The following is a 15,700-nucleotide window of genomic DNA, read 5'->3' as shown; positions in this document are numbered from 1 at the left end:
TCCTTCCATGAAAAAACACATGAAAAACTTCTTGGCATAGTGCCTATTTTGGAATGCTTAGATTATTATTATTAATTTTTTGTTTTTTAACTTAGGCCACGTCTACAATACTACATGTTGTTATTAATTCGGGCAGCCGTTACCAAAATAGTGGCTGGCAAGGGGAGAATGCCGTTTTCATACAATATCATAAATGACACAAGTTGTTAACCCTACGTGCCAATTAATCTTATGCAACGCCAGTTGTGCTTAAACAGAAAAGTGACATTATAAAAACAAAATTAGCAGAGGATGGTTTCGATCCATCGACCTCTGGGTTATGGGCCCAGCACGCTTCCACTGCGCCACTCTGCTTTTCTTATTGTGGTTTGTCCGAGGGGAGAATGCTGTTTTCATGCAATATCATCAATGACAGAAGTTATTAACCCTATGTAAAAATGACATCTAGCAGAGGATGGTTTCGATCCATCAACCTCTGGGGTATGGGTACAGCACGCTTCTGCTGCGCCACTCTGCTTTTCATGGAGTTTTTTTCACAAATGATAAAACACATTAATTCCTGACTTTTTTATCTCCAAATCTCTTCTTCAAGCTTCGAAAGTGCCAACTTTTTGCCACTTTCTTCCCAAATGATAAAAAACCATGAATATCTGACTTTTTTTTCCAAATCTCTTCTTCAAGATTCGTAAAGACAATTTAGGAGTACAAGTTCTCACCATCATGAAATAATGTATAAACAGTTGAGATACAACTGTCAATTCTTCTGCTATGGTCACTAAGCCCTCTGGAATGCTGAAGGTTTAAAGTCATAATCCTCACTGCTTCTCTGAAAACAGTCACAAGTGGTTGTCTCTGTGGCGCAATCGGTTAGCGCGTTCGGCTGTTAACCGAAAGGTTGGTGGTTCAAGCCCACCCAGGGATGAGTGGGATGTTTTCCTGTAAACTTTCATTCCTGTGTTTGCAACACCAATGACCTAATGATTACATTGAAAGACAGAAATGCAAAATCCTTAAAGCTTTCCAACATTAAGCCAAATCTTCTTATTCCACTTGTGGAAAGTTATTTTCCAGACAAAGCATGCCAATCCTTCCATGAAAAAACACAGGAAAAACTTCTTGGCATAGTGCCAATTTTGGAATGCTTAGATTATTATTATTAATTTTTTGTTTTGTAACTTAGGCCACGTCTACAATACTACATGTTGTTAATAATTCGGGCAGCCGTTACCAAAATAGTGGCTGGCAAGGGGAGAATGCCGTTTTCATACAATATCATAAATGACACAAGTTGTTAACCCTACGTGCCAATTAATCTTATGCAACGCCAGTTGTGCTTAAACAGAAAAGTGACATTATAAAAACAAAATTAGCAGAGGATGGTTTCGATCCATCGACCTCTGGGTTATGGGCCCAGCAGGCTTCCGCTGCGCCACTCTGCTTTTCTTATAGTGGTTTGTCCGAGGGGAGCATGCTGTTTTAATGCAATATCATCAATGACAGAAGTTATTAACCCTATGTAAAAATGACATCTAGCAGAGGATGGTTTCGATCCATCGACCTCTGGGTTATGGGCCCAGCACGCTTCCGCTGCGCCACTCTGCTTTCTGTAAAGCTGTTTGTCCGAGGGGAGAATGCTGTTTTAATGCAATATCATCAATGACAGAAGTTATTAACCCTATGTAAAAACGACATCTAGCAGAGGATGGTTTCGATCCATCGACCTCTGGGTTATGGGCCCAGCACGCTTCCGCTGCGCCACTCTGCTTTTCATGGTGCTTTCTTCACAAATGATAAAACACATTAATTCCTGACTTTTTTTTCTCCAAATCTCTTCTTCAAGCTTCGAAAGTGCCAACTTTTTGCCACTTTCTTCCCAAATGATAAAAAACCATGAATATCTGACTTTTTTTTCCAAATCTCTTCTTCAAGATTCGTAAAGACAATTTAGGAGTACAAGTTCTCACCATCATGAAATAATGTATAAACAGTTGAGATACAACTGTCAATTCTTCTGCTATGGTCACTAAGCCCTCTGGAATGCTGAAGGTTTAAAGTCATAATCCTCACTGCTTCTCTGAAAACAGTCACAAGTGGTTGTCTCTGTGGCGCAATCGGTTAGCGCGTTCGGCTGTTAACCGAAAGGTTGGTGGTTCAAGCCCACCCAGGGACGAGTGGGATGTTTTCCTGAAAACTTTCATTCCTGTGTTTGCAACACAAATGAGCTAATGATTACATTGAAAGACAGAAATGCAAAATCCTTAGAGCTTTCCAACATTAAGCCAAATCTTCTTATTCCACTTGTGGAAAGTTATTTTCCAGACAAAATATCTGACTTTTTTTTCCAAATCTCTTCTTCAAGATTCGTAAAGACAATTTAGGAGTACAAGTTCTCACCATCATGAAATAATGTATAAACAGTTGAGATACAACTGTCAATTCTTCTGCTATGGTCACTAAGCCCTCTGGAATGCTGAAGGTTTAAAGTCATAATCCTCACTGCTTCTCTGAAGACAGTCACAAGTGGTTGTCTCTGTGGCGCAATCGGTTAGCGCGTTCGGCTGTTAACCGAAAGGTTGGTGGTTCAAGCCCACCCAGGGACGAGTGGGATGTTTTCCTGAAAACTTTCATTCCTGTGTTTGCAACACCAATGAGCTAATGATTACATTGAAAGACAGAAATGCAAAATCCTTAAAGCTTTCCAACATTAAGCTAAATCTTCTTATTCCACTTGTGGAAAGTTATTTTCCAGACAAAGCATGCCAATCCTTCCATGAAAAAACATGAAAAACTTCTTGGCATAGTACCTATTTTGGAATGCTTAGATTATTATTATTAATTTTTTGTTTTTTAACTTAGGCCACGTCTACAATACTACATGTTGTTAATAATTCGGGCAGCCGTTACCAAAATAGTGGCTGGCAAGGGGAGAATGCCGTTTTCATACAATATCATAAATGACACAAGTTGTTAACCCTACGTGCCAATTAATCTTATGCAACGCCAGTTGTGCTTAAACAGAAAAGTGACATTATAAAAACAAAATTAGCAGAGGATGGTTTCGATCCATCGACCTCTGGGTTATGGGCCCAGCAGGCTTCCGCTGCGCCACTCTGCTTTTCTTATAGTGGTTTGTCCGAGGGGAGCATGCTGTTTTAATGCAATATCATCAATGACAGAAGTTATTAACCCTATGTAAAAATGACATCTAGCAGAGGATGGTTTCGATCCATCGACCTCTGGGTTATGGGCCCAGCACGCTTCCGCTGCGCCACTCTGCTTTCTGTAAAGCTGTTTGTCCGAGGGGAGAATGCTGTTTTAATGCAATATCATCATTGACAGAAGTTATTAACCCTATGTAAAAACGACATCTAGCAGAGGATGGTTTCGATCCATCGACCTCTGGGTTATGGGGCCAGCACGCTTCCGCTGCACCACTCTGCTTTTCATGGTGCTTTTTTCACAAATGATAAAACACATTAATTCCTGACTTTTTTTTCTCCAAATCTCTTCTTCAAGCTTCGAAAGTGCCAACTTTTTGCCACTTTCTTCCCAAATGATAAAAAACCATGAATATCTGACTTTTTTTTCCAAATCTCTTCTTCAAGATTCGTAAAGACAATTTAGGAGTACAAGTTCTCACCATCATGAAATAATGTATAAACAGTTGAGATACAACTGTCAATTCTTCTGCTATGGTCACTAAGCCCTCTGGAATGCTGAAGGTTTAAAGTCATAATCCTCACTGCTTCTCTGAAAACAGTCACAAGTGGTTGTCTCTGTGGCGCAATCGGTTAGCGCGTTCGGCTGTTAACCGAAAGGTTGGTGGTTCAAGCCCACCCAGGGACGAGTGGGATGTTTTCCTGAAAACTTTCATTCCTGTGTTTGCAACACCAATGAGCTAATGATTGCATTGAAAGACAGAAATGCAAAATCCTTAAAGCTTTCCAACATTAAGCTAAATCTTCTTATTCCACTTGTGGAAAGTTATTTTCCAGACAAAGCATGCCAATCCTTCCATGAAAAAACATGAAAAACTTCTTGGCATAGTGCCTATTTTGGAATGCTTAGATTATTATTATTAATTTTTTGTTTTTTAACTTAGGCCACGTCTACAATACTACGTTGTTAATAATTCGGGCAGCCGTTACCAAAATAGTGGCTGGCAAGGGGAGAATGCCGTTTTCATACAATATCATAAATGACACAAGTTGTTAACCCTACGTGCCAATTAATCTTATGCAACGCCAGTTGTGCTTAAACAGAAAAGTGACATTATAAAAACAAAATTAGCAGAGGATGGTTTCGATCCATCGACCTCTGGGTTATGGGCCCAGCACGCTTCCGCTGCGCCACTCGGCTTTTCTTATAGTGGTTTGTCCGAGGGGAGAATGCTGTTTTAATGCAATATCATCAATGACAGAAGTTATTAACCCTATGTAAAAATGACATCTAGCAGAGGATGGTTTCGATCCATCGACCTCTGGGTTATGGGACCAGCACGCTTCCGCTGCGCCACTCTACTTTTTGTAAAGCTGTTTGTCCGAGGGGAGAATGCTGTTTTAATGCAATATCATCAATGACAGAAGTTATTAACCCTATGTAAAAACAACATCTAGCAGAGGATGGTTTCGATCCATCGACCTCTGGGTTATGGGCCCAGCACGCTTCCACTGCACCACTCTGCTTTTCATGGTGCTTTCTTCACAAATGATAAAACACATTAATTCCTGACTTTTTTTTCTCCAAATCTCTTCTTCAAGCTTCGAAAGTGCCAACTTTTTGCCACTTTCTTCCCAAATGATAAAAAACCATGAATATCTGACTTTTTTTTCCAAATCTCTTCTTCAAGATTCGTAAAGACAATTTAGGAGTACAAGTTCTCACCATCATGAAATAATGTATAAACAGTTGAGATACAACTGTCAATTCTTCTGCTATGGTCACTAAGCCCTCTGGAATGCTGAAGGTTTAAATTCATAATCCTCACTGCTTCTCTGAAAACAGCCACAAGTGGTTGTCTCTGTGGCGCAATCGGTTAGCACGTTCGGCTGTTAACCGAAAGGTTGGTGGTTCAAGCCCACCCAGGGACGAGTGGGCTGTTTTCCTGAAAACTTTCATTCCTGTGTTTGCAACACCAATGAGCTAATGATTACATTGAAAGACAGAAATGCAAAATCCATAAAGCTTTCCAACATTAAGCTAAATCTTCTTATTCCACTTGTGGAAAGTTATTTTCCAGACAAAGCATGCCAATCCTTCCATGAAAAAACATGAAAAACTTCTTGGCATAGTGCCTAATTTGGAATGCTTAGATTATTATTATTAATTTTTTGTTTTTTAACTTAGGCCACGTCTACAATACTACATGTTGTTAATAATTCGGGCAGCCGTTACCAAAATAGTGGCTGGCAAGGGGAGAATGCCGTTTTCATACAATATCATAAATGACACAAGTTGTTAACCCTACGTGCCAATTAATCTTATGCAACGCCAGTTGTGCTTAAACAGAAAAGTGACATTATAAAAACAAAATTAGCAGAGGATGGTTTCGATCCATCGACCTCTGGGTTATGGGCCCAGCACGCTTCCGCTGCGCCACTCTGCTTTTCTTATAGTGGTTTGTCCGAGGGGAGAATGCTGTTTTAATGCAATATCATCAATGACAGAAGTTATTAACCCTATGTAAAAATGACATCTAACAGAGGATGGTTTCGATCCATCGACCTCTGGGTTATGGGCCCAGCACGCTTCCGCTGCGCCACTCTGCTTCCTGTAAAGCTGTTTGTCCGAGGGGAGAATGCTGTTTTAATGCAATATCATCAATGACAGAAGTTATTAACCCTATGTAAAAACGACATCTAGCAGAGGATGGTTTCAATCCATCGACCTCTGGGTTAAAGGCCCAGCACGCTTCCGCTGCGCCACTCTGCTTTTCATGGTGCTTTCTTCACAAATGATAAAACACATTAATTCCTGACTTTTTTTTCTCCAAATCTCTTCTTCAAGCTTCGAAAGTGCCAACTTTTTGCCACTTTCTTCCCAAATGATAAAAAACCATGAATATCTGACTTTTTTTTCCAAATCTCTTCTTCAAGATTCGTAAAGACAATTTAGGAGTACAAGTTCTCACCATCATGAAATAATGTATAAACAGTTGAGATACAACTGTCAATTCTTCTGCTATGGTCACTAAGCCCTCTGGAATGCTGAAGGTTTAAAGTCATAATCCTCACTGCTTCTCTGAAAACAGCCACAAGTGGTTGTCTCTGTGGCGCAATCGGTTAGCATGTTCGGCTGTTAACCGAAAGGTTGGTGGTTCAAGCCCACCCAGGGACGAGTGGGATGTTTTCCTGAAAACTTTCATTCCTGTGTTTGCAACACCAATGAGCTAATGATTACATTGAAAGACAGAAATGCAAAATCCATAAAGCTTTCCAACATTAAGCTAAATCTTCTTATTCCACTTGTGGAAAGTTATTTTCCAGACAAAGCATGCCAATCCTTCCATGAAAAAACATGAAAAACTTCTTGGCATAGTGCCTATTTTGGAATGCTTAGATTATTATTATTCATTTTTTGTTTTTTAACTTAGGCCACGTCTACAATACTACATGTTGTTAATAATTCGGGCAGCCGTTACCAAAATAGTGGCTGGCAAGGGGAGAATGCCGTTTTCATACAATATCATAAATGACACAAGTTGTTAACCCTACGTGCCAATTAATCTTATGCAACGCCAGTTGTGCTTAAACAGAAAAGTGACATTATAAAAACAAAATTAGCAGAGGATGGTTTCGATCCATCGACCTCTGGGTTATGGGCCCAGCACGCTTCCGCTGCGCCACTCTGCTTTTCTTATAGTGGTTTGTCCGAGGGGAGAATGCTGTTTTAATGCAATATCATCAATGACAGAAGTTATTAACCCTATGTAAAAATGACATCTAGCAGAGGATGGTTTCGATCCATCGACCTCTGGGTTATGGGCCCAGCACGCTTCCGCTGCGCCACTCTGCTTTCTGTAAAGCTGTTTGTCCGAGGGGAGAATGCTGTTTTAATGCAATATCATCAATGACAGAAGTTATTAACCCTATGTAAAAACAACATCTAGCAGAGGATGGTTTCAATCCATCGACCTCTGGGTTATGGGCCCAGCACGCTTCCGCTGCGCCACTCTGCTTTTCATGGTGCTTTCTTCACAAATGATAAAACACATTAATTCCTGACTTTTTTTTCTCCAAATCTCTTCTTCAAGCTTCGAAAGTGCCAACTTTTTGCCACTTTCTTCCCAAATGATAAAAAACCATGAATATCTGACTTTTTTTTCCAAATCTCTTCTTCAAGATTCGTAAAGACAATTTAGGAGTACAAGTTCTCACCATCATGAAATAATGTATAAACAGTTGAGATACAACTGTCAATTCTTCTGCTATGGTCACTAAGCCCTCTGGAATGCTGAAGGTTTAAAGTCATAATCCTCACTGCTTCTCTGAAAACAGTCACAAGTGGTTGTCTCTGTGGCGCAATCGGTTAGTGCGTTCGGCTGTTAACCGAAAGGTTGGTGGTTCAAGCCCACCCAGGGACGAGCGGGATGTTTTCCTGAAAACTTTCATTCCTGTGTTTGCAACACAAATGAGCTAATGATTACATTGAAAGACAGAAATGCAAAATCCTTAAAGCTTTCCAACATTAAGCTAAATCTTCTTATTCCACTTGTGGAAAGTTATTTTCCAGACAAAGCATGCCAATCCTTCCATGAAAAAACACATGAAAAACTTCTTGGCATAGTGCCTATTTTGGAATGCTTAGATTATTATTATTAATTTTTTGTTTTTTAACTTAGGCCACGTCTACAATACTACATGTTGTTAATAATTCGGGCAGCCGTTACCAAAATAGTGGCTGGCAAGGGGAGAATGCCGTTTTCATACAATATCATAAATGACACAAGTTGTTAACCCTACGTGCCAATTAATCTTATGCAACTCCAGTTGTGCTTAAACAGAAAAGTGACATTATAAAAACAAAATTAGCAGAGGATGGTTTCGATCCATCGACCTCTGGGTTATGGGCCCAGCACGCTTCCGCTGCGCCACTCTGCTTTTCTTATAGTGTTTTGTCCGAGGGGAGAATGCTGTTTTAATGCAATATCATCAATGACAGAAGTTATTAACCCTATGTAAAAATGACATCTAGCAGAGGATGGTTTCGATCCATCGACCTCTGGGTTATGGGCCCAGCACGCTTCCGCTGCGCCACTCTGCTTTCTGTAAAGCTGTTTGTCCGAGGGGAGAATGCTGTTTTAATGCAATATCATCAATGACAGAAGTTATTAACCCTATGTAAAAACGACATCTAGCAGAGGATGGTTTCGATCCATCGACCTCTGGGTTATGGGCCCAGCACGCTTCCGCTGCGCCACTCTGCTTTTCATGGTGCTTTCTTCACAAATGATAAAACACATTAATTCCTGACTTTTTTTTCTCCAAATCTCTTCTTCAAGCTTCGAAAGTGCCAACTTTTTGCCACTTTCTTCCCAAATGATAAAAAACCATGAATATCTGACTTTTTTTTCCAAATCTCTTCTTCAAGATTCGTAAAGACAATTTAGGAGTACAAGTTCTCACCATCATGAAATAATGTATAAACAGTTGAGATACAACTGTCAATTCTTCTGCTATGGTCACTAAGCCCTCTGGAATGCTGAAGGTTTAAAGTCATAATCCTCACTGCTTCTCTGAAAACAGTCACAAGTGGTTGTCTCTGTGGTGCAATCGGTTAGCGCGTTCGGCTGTTAACCGAAAGGTTGGTGGTTCAAGCCCACCCAGGGACGAGTGGGATGTTTTCTTGAAAACTTTCATTCCTGTGTTTGCAACACAAATGAGCTAATGATTACATTGAAAGACAGAAATGCAAAATCCTTAAAGCTTTCCAACATTAAGCCAAATCTTCTTATTCCACTTGTGGAAAGTTATTTTCCAGACAAAGCATGCCAATCCTTCCATGAAAAAACACATGAAAAACTTCTTGGCATAGTGCCTATTTTGGAATGCTTAGATTATTATTATTAATTTTTTGTTTTTTTAACTTAGGCCACGTCTACAATACTACATGTTGTTAATAATTCGGGCAGCCGTTACCAAAATAGTGGCTGGCAAGGGGAGAATGCCGTTTTCATACAATATCATAAATGACACAAGTTGTTAACCCTACGTGCCAATTAATCTTATGCAACGCCAGTTGTGCTTAAACAGAAAAGTGACATTATAAAAACAAAACTAGCAGAGGATGGTTTCGATCCATCGACCTCTGGGTTATGGGCCCAGCACGCTTCCGCTGCGCCACTCTGCTTTTCTTATAGTGGTTTGTCCGAGGGGAGAATGCTGTTTTAATGCAATATCATCAATGACAGAAGTTATTAACCCTATGTAAAAATGACATCTAGCAGAGGATGGTTTCGATCCATCGACCTCTGGGTTATGGGCCCAGCACGCTTCCGCTGCGCCACTCTGCTTTTCTTATAGTGTTTTGTCCGAGGGGAGAATGCTGTTTTAATGCAATATCATCAATGACAGAAGTTATTAACCCTATGTAGAAACGACATCTAGCAGAGGATGGTTTCGATCCATCGACCTCTGAGTTATGGGCCCAGCACGCTTCCGCTGCGCCACTCTGCTTTTCATGGTGCTTTCTTCACAAATGATAAAACACATTAATTCCTGACTTTTTTTTCTCCAAATCTCTTCTTCAAGCTTCGAAAGTGCCAACTTTTTGCCACTTTCTTCCCAAATGATAAAAAACCATGAATATCTGACTTTTTTTTCCAAATCTCTTCTTCAAGATTCGTAAAGACAATTTAGGAGTACAAGTTCTCACCATCATGAAATAATGTATAAACAGTTGAGATACAACTGTCAATTCTTCTGCTATGGTCACTAAGCCCTCTGGAATGCTGAAGGTTTAAAGTCATAATCCTCACTGCTTCTCTGAAAACAGTCACAAGTGGTTGTCTCTGTGGCGCAATCGGTTAGCGTGTTCGGCTGTTAACCGAAAGGTTGGTGGTTCAAGCCCACCCAGGGACGAGCGGGATGTTTTCCTGAAAACTTTCATTCCTGTGTTTGCAACACAAATGAGCTAATGATTACATTGAAAGACAGAAATGCAAAATCCTTAAAGCTTTCCAACATTAAGCTAAATCTTCTTATTCCACTTGTGGAAAGTTATTTTCCAGACAAAGCATGCCAATCCTTCCATGAAAAAACACATGAAAAACTTCTTGGCATAGTGCCTATTTTGGAATGCTTAGATTATTATTATTAATTTTTTGTTTTTTAACTTAGGCCACGTCTACAATACTACATGTTGTTAATAATTCGGGCAGCCGTTACCAAAATAGTGGCTGGCAAGGGGAGAATGCCGTTTTCATACAATATCATAAATGACACAAGTTGTTAACCCTACGTGCCAATTAATCTTATGCAACTCCAGTTGTGCTTAAACAGAAAAGTGACATTATAAAAACAAAATTAGCAGAGGATGGTTTCGATCCATCGACCTTTGGGTTATGGGCCCAGCACGCTTCCGCTGCGCCACTCTGCTTTTCTTATAGTGTTTTGTCCGAGGGGAGAATGCTGTTTTAATGCAATATCATCAATGACAGAAGTTATTAACCCTATGTAAAAATGACATCTAGCAGAGGATGGTTTCGATCCATCGACCTCTGGGTTATGGGCCCAGCACGCTTCCGCTGCGCCACTCTGCTTTCTGTAAAGCTGTTTGTCCGAGGGGAGAATGCTGTTTTAATGCAATATCATCAATGACAGAAGTTATTAACCCTATGTAAAAACGACATCTAGCAGAGGATGGTTTCGATCCATCGACCTCTGGGTTATGGGCCCAGCACGCTTCCGCTGCGCCACTCTGCTTTTCATGGCGCTTTCTTCACAAATGATAAAACACATTAATTCCTGACTTTTTTTTCTCCAAATCTCTTCTTCAAGCTTCGAAAGGGCCAACTTTTTGCCACTTTCTTCCCAAATGATAAAAAACCATGAATATCTGACTTTTTTTTCCAAATCTCTTCTTCAAGATTCGTAAAGACAATTTAGGAGTACAAGTTCTCACCATCATGAAATAATGTATAAACAGTTGAGATACAACTGTCAATTCTTCTGCTATGGTCACTAAGCCCTCTGGAATGCTGAAGGTTTAAAGTCATAATCCTCACTGCTTCTCTGAAAACAGTCACAAGTGGTTGTCTCTGTGGCGCAATCGGTTAGCGCGTTCGGCTGTTAACCGAAAGGTTGGTGGTTCAAGCCCACCCAGGGACGAGTGGGATGTTTTCCTGAAAACTTTCATTCCTGTGTTTGCAACACAAATGAGCTAATGATTACATTGAAAGACAGAAATGCAAAATTCTTAAAGCTTTCCAACAGTAAGCCAAATCTTCTTATTCCACTTGTGGAAAGTTATTTTCCAGACAAAGCATGCCAATCCTTCCATGAAAAAACACATGAAAAACTTCTTGGCATAGTGCCTATTTTGGAATGCTTAGATTATTATTATTAATTTTTTGTTTTTTTAACTTAGGCCACGTCTACAATACTACATGTTGTTAATAATTCGGGCAGCCGTTACCAAAATAGTGGCTGGCAAGGGGAGAATGCCGTTTTCATACAATATCATAAATGACACAAGTTGTTAACCCTACGTGCCAATTAATCTTATGCAACGCCAGTTGTGCTTAAACAGAAAAGTGACATTATAAAAACAAAACTAGCAGAGGATGGTTTCGATCCATCGACCTCTGGGTTATGGGCCCAGCACGCTTCCGCTGCGCCACTCTGCTTTTCTTATAGTGGTTTGTCCGAGGGGAGAATGCTGTTTTAATGCAATATCATCAATGACAGAAGTTATTAACCCTATGTAAAAATGACATCTAGCAGAGGATGGTTTCGATCCATTGACCTCTGGGTTATGGGCCCAGCACGCTTCCGCTGCGCCACTCTGTTTTCTGTAAAGCTGTTTGTCCGAGGGGAGAATGCTGTTTTCATGCAATATCATCAATGACAGAAGTTATTAACCCTATGTAGAAACGACATCTAGCAGAGGATGGTTTCGATCCATCGACCTCTGGGTTATGGGCCCAGCACGCTTCCGCTGCGCCACTCTGCTTTTCATGGTGCTTTCTTCACAAATGATAAAACACATTAATTCCTGACTTTTTTTTCTCCAAATCTCTTCTTCAAGCTTCAAAAGTGCCAACTTTTTGCCACTTTCTTCCCAAATGATAAAAAACCATGAATATCTGACTTTTTTTTCCAAATCTCTTCTTCAAGATTCGTAAAGACAATTTAGGAGTACAAGTTCTCACCATCATGAAATAATGTATAAACAGTTGAGATACAACTGTCAATTCTTCTGCTATGGTCACTAAGCCCTCTGGAATGCTGAAGGTTTAAAGTCATAATCCTCACTGCTTCTCTGAAAACAGTCACAAGTGGTTGTCTCTGTGGCGCAATCGGTTAGCGCGTTCGGCTGTTAACCGAAAGGTTGGTGGTTCAAGCCCACCCAGGGACGAGTGGGATGTTTTCCTGAAAACTTTCATTCCTGTGTTTGCAACACCAATGACCTAATGATTACATTGAAAGACAGAAATGCAAAATCCTTAAAGCTTTCCAACATTAAGCTAAATCTTCTTATTCCACTTGTGGAAAGTTATTTTCCAGACAAAGCATGCCAATCCTTCCATGAAAAAACACAGGAAAAACTTCTTGGCATAGTGCCAATTTTGGAATGCTTAGATTATTATTATTAATTTTTTGTTTTTTAACTTAGGCCACGTCTACAATACTACATGTTGTTAATAATTCGGGCAGCCGTTACCAAAATAGTGGCTGGCAAGGGGAGAATGCCGTTTTCATACAATATCATAAATGACACAAGTTGTTAACCCTACGTGCCAATTAATCTTATGCAACGCCAGTTGTGCTTAAACAGAAAAGTGACATTATAAAAACAAAATTAGCAGAGGATGGTTTCGATCCATCGACCTCTGGGTTATGGGCCCAGCACGCTTCCGCTGCGCCACTCTGCTTTTCATACCGTGGTTGGTCCGAGGGGAGAATGCTGTTTTAATGCAATATCATCAATGACAGAAGTTATTAACCCTATGTAAAAATGACATCTAGCAGAGGATGGTTTCGATCCATCGACCTCTGGGTTATGGGCCCAGCACGCTTCCGCTGCGCCACTCTGCTTTCTGTAAAGCTGTTTGTCCGAGGGGAGAATGCTGTTTTCATGCAATATCATCAATGACAGAAGTTATTAACCCTATGTAAAAATGACATCTAGCAGAGGATGGTTTCAATCCATTGACCTCTGGGTTATGGGCCCAGCACGCTTCCGCTGCGCCACTCTGCTTTTCATGGTGCTTTCTTCACAAATGATAAAACACATTAATTCCTGACTTTTTTTTCTCCAAATCTCTTCTTCAAGCTTCGAAAGTGCCAACTTTTTGCCACTTTCTTCCCAAATGATAAAAAACCATGAATATCTGACTTTTTTTTCCAAATCTCTTCTTCAAGATTCGTAAAGACAATTTAGGAGTACAAGTTCTCACCATCATGAAATAATGTAGAAACAGTTGAGATACAACTGTCAATTCTTCTGCTATGGTCACTAAGCCCTCTGGAATGCTGAAGGTTTAAAGTCATAATCCTCACTGCTTCTCTGAAAAGAGTAGTCACATGTGGTTGTCTCTGTGGCGCAATCGGTTAGCGCGTTCGGCTGTTAACCGAAAGGTTGGTGGTTCAAGCCCACCCAGGGACGAGTGGGATGTTTTCCTGAAAACTTTCATTCCTGTGTTTGCAACACCAATGACCTAATGATTACATTGAAAGACAGAAATGCAAAATCCTTAAAGCTTTCCAACATTAAGCTAAATCTTCTTATTCCACTTGTGGAAAGTTATTTTCCAGACAAAGCATGCCAATCCTTCCATGAAAAAACACAGGAAAAACTTCTTGGCATAGTGCCAATTTTGGAATGCTTAGATTATTATTATTAATTTTTTGTTTTTTAACTTAGGCCACGTCTACAATACTACATGTTGTTAATAATTCGGGCAGCCGTTACCAAAATAGTGGCTGGCAAGGGGAGAATGCCGTTTTCATACAATATCATAAATGACACAAGTTGTTAACCCTACGTGCCAATTAATCTTATGCAACGCCAGTTGTGCTTAAACAGAAAAGTGACATTATAAAAACAAAATTAGCAGAGGATGGTTTCGATCCATCGACCTCTCGGTTATGGGCCCAGCACACTTCCGCTGCGCCACTCTGCTTTTAGTATAGTGGTTTGTCCGAGGGGAGAATGCTGTTTTAATGCAATATCATCAATGACAGAAGTTATTAACCCTATGTAAAAATGACATCTAGCAGAGGATGGTTTCGATCCATCGACCTCTGGGTTATGGGCCCAGCACGCTTCCGCTGCGCCACTCTGCTTTCTGTAATGCTGTTTGTCCGAGGGGAGAATGCTGTTTTAATGCAATATCATCAATGACAGAAGTTATTAACCCTATGTAAAAACGACATCTAGCAGAGGATGGTTTCAATCCATCGACCTCTGGGTTATGGGCCCAGCACGCTTCCGCTGCGCCACTCTGCTTTTCATGGTGATTTCTTCACAAATGATAAAACACATTAATTCCTGACTTTTTTTTCTCCAAATCTCTTCTTCAAGCTTCGAAAGTGCCAACTTTTTGCCACTTTCTTCCCAAATGATAAAAAACCATGAATATCTGACTTTTTTTTCCAAATCTCTTCTTCAAGATTCGTAAAGACAATTTAGGAGTACAAGTTCTCACCATCATGAAATAATGTATAAACAGTTGAGATACAACTGTCAATTCTTCTGCTATGGTCACTAAGCCCTCTGGAATGCTGAAGGTTTAAAGTCATAATCCTCACTGCTTCTCTGAATACAGTCACAAGTGGTTGTCTCTGTGGCGCAATCGGTTAGCGCGTTCGGCTGTTAACCGAAAGGTTGGTGGTTCAAGCCCACCCAGGGACGAGTGGAATGTTTTCCTGAAAACTTTCATTCCTGTGTTTGCAACACCAATGAGCTAATGATTACATTGAAAGACAGAAATGCAAAATTCTTAAAGCTTTCCAACAGTAAGCCAAATCTTCTTATTCCACTTGTGGAAAGTTATTTTCCAGACAAAGCATGCCAATCCTTCCATGAAAAAACACATGAAAAACTTCTTGGCATAGTGCCTATTTTGGAATGCTTAGATTATTATTATTAATTTTTTGTTTTTTTAACTTAGGCCACGTCTACAATACTACATGTTGTTAATAATTCGGGCAGCCGTTACCAAAATAGTGGCTGGCAAGGGGAGAATGCCGTTTTCATACAATATCATAAATGACACAAGTTGTTAACCCTACGTGCCAATTAATCTTATGCAACGCCAGTTGTGCTTAAACAGAAAAGTGACATTATAAAAACAAAACTAGCAGAGGATGGTTTCGATCCATCGACCTCTGGGTTATGGGCCCAGCACGCTTCCGCTGCGCCACTCTGCTTTTCTTACAGTGGTTTGTCCGAGGGGAGAATGCTGTTTTAATGCAATATCATCAATGACAGAAGTTATTAACCCTATGTAAAATGACATCTAGCAGAGGATGGTTTC

General features: G+C 40.2%; 7 non-coding genes across 7 annotated transcripts; all 7 read left to right on the top strand.

Moving 5' to 3' along the window:
- The first annotated feature begins 2,096 nt into the window (after positions 1 to 2,096).
- On the top strand, positions 2,097 to 2,170 carry TRNAN-GUU (transfer RNA asparagine (anticodon GUU)). Its single transcript has one exon. It is a non-coding gene; the product is annotated as a tRNA-Asn (tRNA).
- Positions 2,171 to 2,526: 356 nt separating this feature from the next.
- TRNAN-GUU (transfer RNA asparagine (anticodon GUU)) lies at positions 2,527 to 2,600 on the top strand. The gene has a single exon. It is a non-coding gene; the product is annotated as a tRNA-Asn (tRNA).
- A 1,172-nt stretch (positions 2,601 to 3,772) lies between these two features.
- On the top strand, positions 3,773 to 3,846 carry TRNAN-GUU (transfer RNA asparagine (anticodon GUU)). The gene has a single exon. It is a non-coding gene; the product is annotated as a tRNA-Asn (tRNA).
- Positions 3,847 to 11,253: 7,407 nt separating this feature from the next.
- On the top strand, positions 11,254 to 11,327 carry TRNAN-GUU (transfer RNA asparagine (anticodon GUU)). The gene has a single exon. It is a non-coding gene; the product is annotated as a tRNA-Asn (tRNA).
- A 1,175-nt stretch (positions 11,328 to 12,502) lies between these two features.
- On the top strand, positions 12,503 to 12,576 carry TRNAN-GUU (transfer RNA asparagine (anticodon GUU)). Its single transcript has one exon. It is a non-coding gene; the product is annotated as a tRNA-Asn (tRNA).
- A 1,177-nt stretch (positions 12,577 to 13,753) lies between these two features.
- Positions 13,754 to 13,827, top strand: TRNAN-GUU (transfer RNA asparagine (anticodon GUU)). Its single transcript has one exon. It is a non-coding gene; the product is annotated as a tRNA-Asn (tRNA).
- Positions 13,828 to 15,001: 1,174 nt separating this feature from the next.
- TRNAN-GUU (transfer RNA asparagine (anticodon GUU)) lies at positions 15,002 to 15,075 on the top strand. Its single transcript has one exon. It is a non-coding gene; the product is annotated as a tRNA-Asn (tRNA).
- The last annotated feature ends 625 nt before the right edge of the window (positions 15,076 to 15,700 follow it).

This window comes from Spea bombifrons, chromosome 3 (assembly GCF_027358695.1).
Source record: "Spea bombifrons isolate aSpeBom1 chromosome 3, aSpeBom1.2.pri, whole genome shotgun sequence".
NCBI lineage: Eukaryota > Metazoa > Chordata > Amphibia > Anura > Pelobatidae > Spea > Spea bombifrons.
This window is presented reverse-complemented; position numbering and strand designations above follow the sequence as displayed.